Source organism: Ochotona princeps, chromosome 15 (genome assembly GCF_030435755.1).
Source record: "Ochotona princeps isolate mOchPri1 chromosome 15, mOchPri1.hap1, whole genome shotgun sequence".
Lineage (NCBI taxonomy): Eukaryota > Metazoa > Chordata > Mammalia > Lagomorpha > Ochotonidae > Ochotona > Ochotona princeps.
The window spans coordinates 15814478-15820477 of record NC_080846.1 but is presented as its reverse complement, the minus strand read 5'-3'; the positions used below and the strand labels follow the sequence as shown (position 1 = coordinate 15820477).

General features: G+C 36.6%; 1 pseudogene; it reads right to left on the bottom strand.

Moving 5' to 3' along the window:
* Nucleotides 1-1543: 1543 nt before the first annotated feature.
* On the bottom strand, nucleotides 1544-2480 carry LOC101533423 (olfactory receptor 6C65-like; annotated as a pseudogene).
* Nucleotides 2481-6000: the final 3520 nt, after the last annotated feature.

The following is a 6000-nucleotide window of genomic DNA, read 5'->3' as shown; positions in this document are numbered from 1 at the left end:
TGCCTTTCATTATGGTTCCTCAGACATTCTAGAGGAAAAAAAGATATCAACATAATACTGTTAAAGGTGAGTAAAGCTGTGGGGGTTTCTTTATTTCAAATATTTAAGGACTACAAATACAGTGTAGGTTTCAAAAAATTTCAAGCCATTATTCCATGTTAAGTAGAGTACTAATAATTTCCAATCATCTTCATGGAAGGCCATGATGTATTGTTAGTACACTTAGATCTGCATTTCAGTTGCTTTAAAGGATTGATCAATAAAGATGAAAGAAATATGATAATTCTATTCAGATAAAGAAAATCTAAAACAAATTAACTCAATCTAGGGAGTGGTACAACTGATTTTATAAAAACCCTAATAACTAGTCTTATAAGATTCTTAACCATAGGACTCGTGAGATTTTTTTTTTCCCCACACAGAATACATCTTGTTATTTAGTTTTATCTTGAGGAATTGTGAACCCTTAGTAAAAAGTGCCTACTAACTGTGTAGCCTATGTAATAATCAGCAAATGTAAGTACTCATTTCTTTCATATTGTGGAATAGTCACATTTGTTGTCACTAACTTTTTTTTTAAAGATTTTATTTTATTACAAAGTCAGATATACAGAGAGGAGGAGAGACAGAGAGGAAGATCTTCCATCCGATGTTTCACTCCCCAAGTGAGCCACATCAGCTGGTGCTGCGCCGATCTGAAGCCGGGAACCAGGAACCTCCTCCAGGTCTCCCACGCGGGTGCAGGGTTCCAAAGCCCTGGGCCGTCCTCGACTGCTTTCCCAGGCCACAAGCAGGGAGCTGGATGGGAAGCGGAGCTGCTGGGATTAGAACCGGCGCCCATATGGGATCCTGGGGCTTTCATGGTGAGGACTTTAGCCGCTAGGCCACGCCACCGGGCCCTGTCACTAACTTTTTTGACCAACTTTCTAAATTAAAGAAACATTTTTTGAAAGGGTGGATTTAGAATGATTGTAAATCCATTTTGATTGTATTTTAACTGTTCCTTGGCCCTCACTTCCCACTCCAACTCCCTTGCTAGAGCCCATCCACCCTTTGTGCAGATACTCTATAATTTTAATTTTCTCCCTATTGCTCCTAAACGTAAAAGGGTTTAATTGTGTGACATAGGGAGTTAAGCTAATGCTGGCAACACCGACCCCTGCTGGCTCAAGTTGCAGCTTCTGAGCTTCCAAACCAGCTCTCTGCTAATGCTCTTGGGAAAGCAGTAGAAGATGGCCCAAGTGTTTGGACCACTGAACTCACAGGGGAGACTCAGATGAAGCAAGTACTCTTGAATGTGGCCTGGAACCCAGCCCTTGCCATTGAGGTCATTGGGGAGTGAATGAATGCAGGGAAGATCTCTCTCAACTCTCTCTCTCTTTAACTCTGCCTTTGAAATAAAATGAACCTTAAGAAAATACTATCCCTGATAATATAGCTAAGTGCCCTTTTTCATGTTTTGTCTACCTGTGTGTTGGTGAATGTTGTGTGCTTTGTGTTCATGGGTAACACACAATGAGTTCAGTTACGGACTTCACAATAATCAGTGCTTGCTTGATGACAACATTTTCTTGGCGAAGTCTCTCAGAGCCTGTTTTACCTGCTGATTCCTTAATGTGTAAATAAAGGGATTCAGCATGGGAGCTACAGAGGTATTGAGGACTGCTACACCTTTGCTAAGGGCCACACCGTCTTTTGCAGATGTTTTGACATACACGAAAATACAACTTCCAGAAGAAATAGAAACCACAATCATGTGAGAGGAACAAGCAGAAGAGGCCTTTTTTCTTTGCTGAGCAGATGGAATCTTCAGAATTGTCCTAAGGATGAGTGTACAGGAGAGAATCACCAGGGTCAAAGTCACCATAAGTGTGAACACTGCTAAGAAAAATGCCAGAAGCTCTAGAAACTGTGTGTCTGTACAAGCAATCAGCAGCATAGGTGAAGAGTCACAGGTGAAGTGATCAGTAACGTTGGAGTCACAGAAATCCAGCTGGAGGCCCATAATCACTGGGGGGAAAATCACAAAGAAACCGGCTAGTCAGGAGCTGATCACAAGCTGGTTGCAGACTTTGTGACTCATTATGGTCGTGTAATGTAGAGGTTTGCAGATACCACATAGCGATCGTAGGACATGACAGCCAGGAGGAAAAACTCAGTCGCTCCCAGAAGTATTAAAAAAATACTTGGGCCATACAGGCATTGTAGGAAATGGTTGTGTCTCCTGTAGCAATGCTGATCAGAAATCTTGGAATGCATACTGTTGTAAATGAAATTTTTAAGATGGAGAAATTCCTCAGGAAAAAATACATAGGAGTTTTCAAATGAACATGTGTCAACGTTAGTATAATGATGACCATATTTCCACTTACACTTAGTAAGTATGTGATAAACATAAAAGAGAATATTTTGGCTTGTAACTCTGGGTCGTTCGTAAGTCCCAGCAGAATGAATTCTCCAACTGAAGTCTTATTTGGCATGCTTACATTCTGAATTTTAACAGATCTGTGTGTAAAAAGAAGACCGAATGTCAACTCATGATGTATTTCAAAACTATTTGTGGTGTTCATGAACTACATAAAGAACTTTAATAGACACTTTCAATAAGAATTGACAAAGCAGTTGTCCATCAGACTGGAATGCTAATATAAGAAGGGAAATTGTTCATCTGAGTTTTATTATTGTGAAAAATGGTTTACTCTAAACTTTGATAATTCACTGCTATTTAGTTACTAGGTTATTTATTGGTTACTAGGTTAACACACAGAAATATTTTTGTATAGATAGAAAAAACAGTTGATGGCAATAAATGCTTACTCCATTATATCTGAGAAATATTAAATAACTTACCAAAATACACAATAACTTTGAAAACATATTGACCATAAGATATGAATGCTAATTTTATCCCCGGAAAGCCTATTTTTGAATCACAGTTCAAGCTTTTCTAAATGTTTCTTGATTCCTGTGTGTAGCAAAAACTAAACAGGAAATGGTATATTTGTGGTAAAATCATTGAAATTCACTCCATCTTACCTTTATGCAAAACTGCTTATTTTTGACTCCTCTCTGATCAGTAATTGACACAAACACAGTATCAGATCTTATTAATAAATAAGATCATAACTTCAAATTTTCAATTGGACTTTTCAAATATAGTCACTTGTATAAAGAATAAAATAAATCAAATTGTGTCCATGAAAACTAAAGACATTATTTTAGAAAAATTCTGTGTGACAGCATTCATCAAACACTTTGAAAAAGAATATGGTTTTTCACTAATGTGATAAAGGAAATATGCCACAAGAAAGATGATGACAATATTAAAAATAATATAACTGTAAAGCATAAAGTGCAATGAATGTTATTTCCTTTTCTTCCTCCCCATCCCCTTTCTTATTTCTGTGGAAGACATATAGTATCTAATGTTCTGGTGTCACATCCACATTTGTCCTCCACAGCATCATTTACAGTATTTGACTCTGTCTTGGATTCAATTTCAGTTGATGGCAGAATGAAATAATGATTGAATAATGTGTGTAAGACCCTGATTGATTTCAAGTTTCAGAGATTTACGTTAGCTCAATGGGCTCAGTTCTACATTTATGTATTAATTATTCTGAATTAGTCAATTCTGATTGACACAGTATTGATGTGTGCCAACAAATGTGTGAATTTGGGGTGAGAAAAATCCTGGGGTAGAGTTCTTTTAGTGTAGCAGAAACTCGATAGCCTGAGATTTACCTAGTTTGATATGTTCTCTGACTGTTTAGTACTGAACTCAATCAGGAAAATGTAGGGGAAAAAAAGTAATGCAAGAATTGACACAATACCTTCATGACTTATTTCTAAGGGTGTAATTATTAAGAGTTTCAGGGTCAAGGAAGAAAAATTAGCAATGTGGGTAGACAAGGTACATATACTCACTTTTATGTTAGTTCTTGACAGGCTCAAGTCATGGTTTCAACTGAAATAGTTTTTGATTATCTAAAGAAAAATACAATGTTTTAAGTAGAAACATTTTCCTTACTTTTATATCTTTAGTAAAATGAATTCCCTTTTGTAAATCCACTCAATTATTAAGAAAGATTTTTGACAAGATTCCACCTTGTCATAAATCATGGACATTTTGATTCAAAAGCCAACCTTTGAGGATGAAAAAACATTGAATCAGCATCCTTTTAAAATGTCTTTTTGGAAAGACAGTATTATGTATTTCATAATTTTCCTGATATTGGTTAGTGATACAGGTTTTTCAGAAAGCTTTTCTTCAAAAGAAACACAGGTATTATATATGTAACTTTGAATATAATGTTAAATAAGCTTATTTTTTTGAGGGAACATAACAGAAAGCTCCTGGGAATTAGAAACTCTAGGTTGGCTGCAACACAATTAGTTTTAGCAACACTTAAACTATATTCACTAGGGAGCCATTAGTGCTGGGGGAATATAGAATTCTACTTATAGTGTTAAACTTTGCATGGAGCAAAGGGAAAGAATGATGAAATAGTTATCTCTTGCTTGATTATTCCTTCCAATTATCATTCTGATTATTACTTTAATTGAGGAGAAACTTACCATGGTTCTTTAATAAGTTTCAATGAGAAATATGAATTATGAAGTTCTATTATAATTGAGTCCTGAAAAGAAATCCCAGCTTTGAGATTTCATGACACAAGGTGAAAATACAGCTTTCTAGTGGAGTTGAAATCCTTTGGGGAAGATCATGAATTTTGAGTGGAGTGATTCTGCAAAGTATTATAGATTTCTTAAAATAAATACACCAAAATTTTCAAGATTTTTAAATGTAATAAAAAACTTGGAACAATGAATTATTTAAATTTCCTTTTCCTTTCATTCTTTTTGTTTTTTGAAACTAAGTGGAGAAAGAGAAATCACATACCTGCTGAAAGTCTCTGCTTTGTCCTTAAGACCTGGACTTGAGTAGGCTGAACTGCAGTTGTCTCTGGGTCCTGGGTCTCAGGAAACAGAGGATGGATTCTAGACTTTCTTTCCCCAGGAAATGGGTCTCCTTGCTAAAATGAATGCCCTGGTACATAACTGGTTTTTGGCTAAGCTGAGCTTTTCACTTAGCTACTTTGTATCTTATCTGCTGAAATAGTGATAGAACATTACTTTGCTTGCACAGTCTCAGAATCCCATGCTAATACCCAATGCATTTTTTCCACACACCTGTCAAGCAAAGATGCACTACTGCAGAACCCTCTTAATGTTATTATTTTCAAACACATGTAATTGCTGCTTAGTCAAGGCATTCAATAAGTCATATGAATAGTTCATTATGAAAATAGGAATTATTTAATGGTTAAATGCTAGACACTTCATGAAAAAGAATTTATGATTGTGTTTGATATTTCTTTGGGAGACAAAGTTGTAAAATAAAGTTGTCAGCAGTAAATGATTAGGTGACAGAATGCAGATTAAGGTAAATATACAAGAATAGCAAAAAAGAATTCAAGCTCCTGAGAATTTGAATAAATACTGAAGTGTTCTTTTATTTATCTATTTATTTTATAATAATTTTATTTTTAATGATGTTCACATGATTAAAATGGATGCATGCCCATGTGGACCACTGATTAGGGTGGGGAGGGACATGGACTGGGGGGGAAGTGGATGAGACAACTGCTTCCAATCTCCTTTTTTCTTTCTCTGGGGAAAATGGAGAGAGATAAGGCGAGGGAAATGCCCAGCAACCCAACCACGTCAGTACCCCTGGAATAGAGGACGGCCACTCGATGTCATCCCAGAGCCCCTGATTGAAGCATGTTCTGAGGGTACTGCTTAAGTGGTTTTGGTAGTTGTGAGATGCTGTTGATTTGATTGGTCCAAGTTTGAGCAAATACTTCCAAGGTCTATTGGACTACCCTAGAGTCACTTTCAAAGCTTGGGCACAGGAGAGCTGTCCAATTTGTTCTGCTCTCCATGTTACTAGACATCCTCTGCAGGCCCCAATGAGCCTGTTGTCATGTCTCCCAT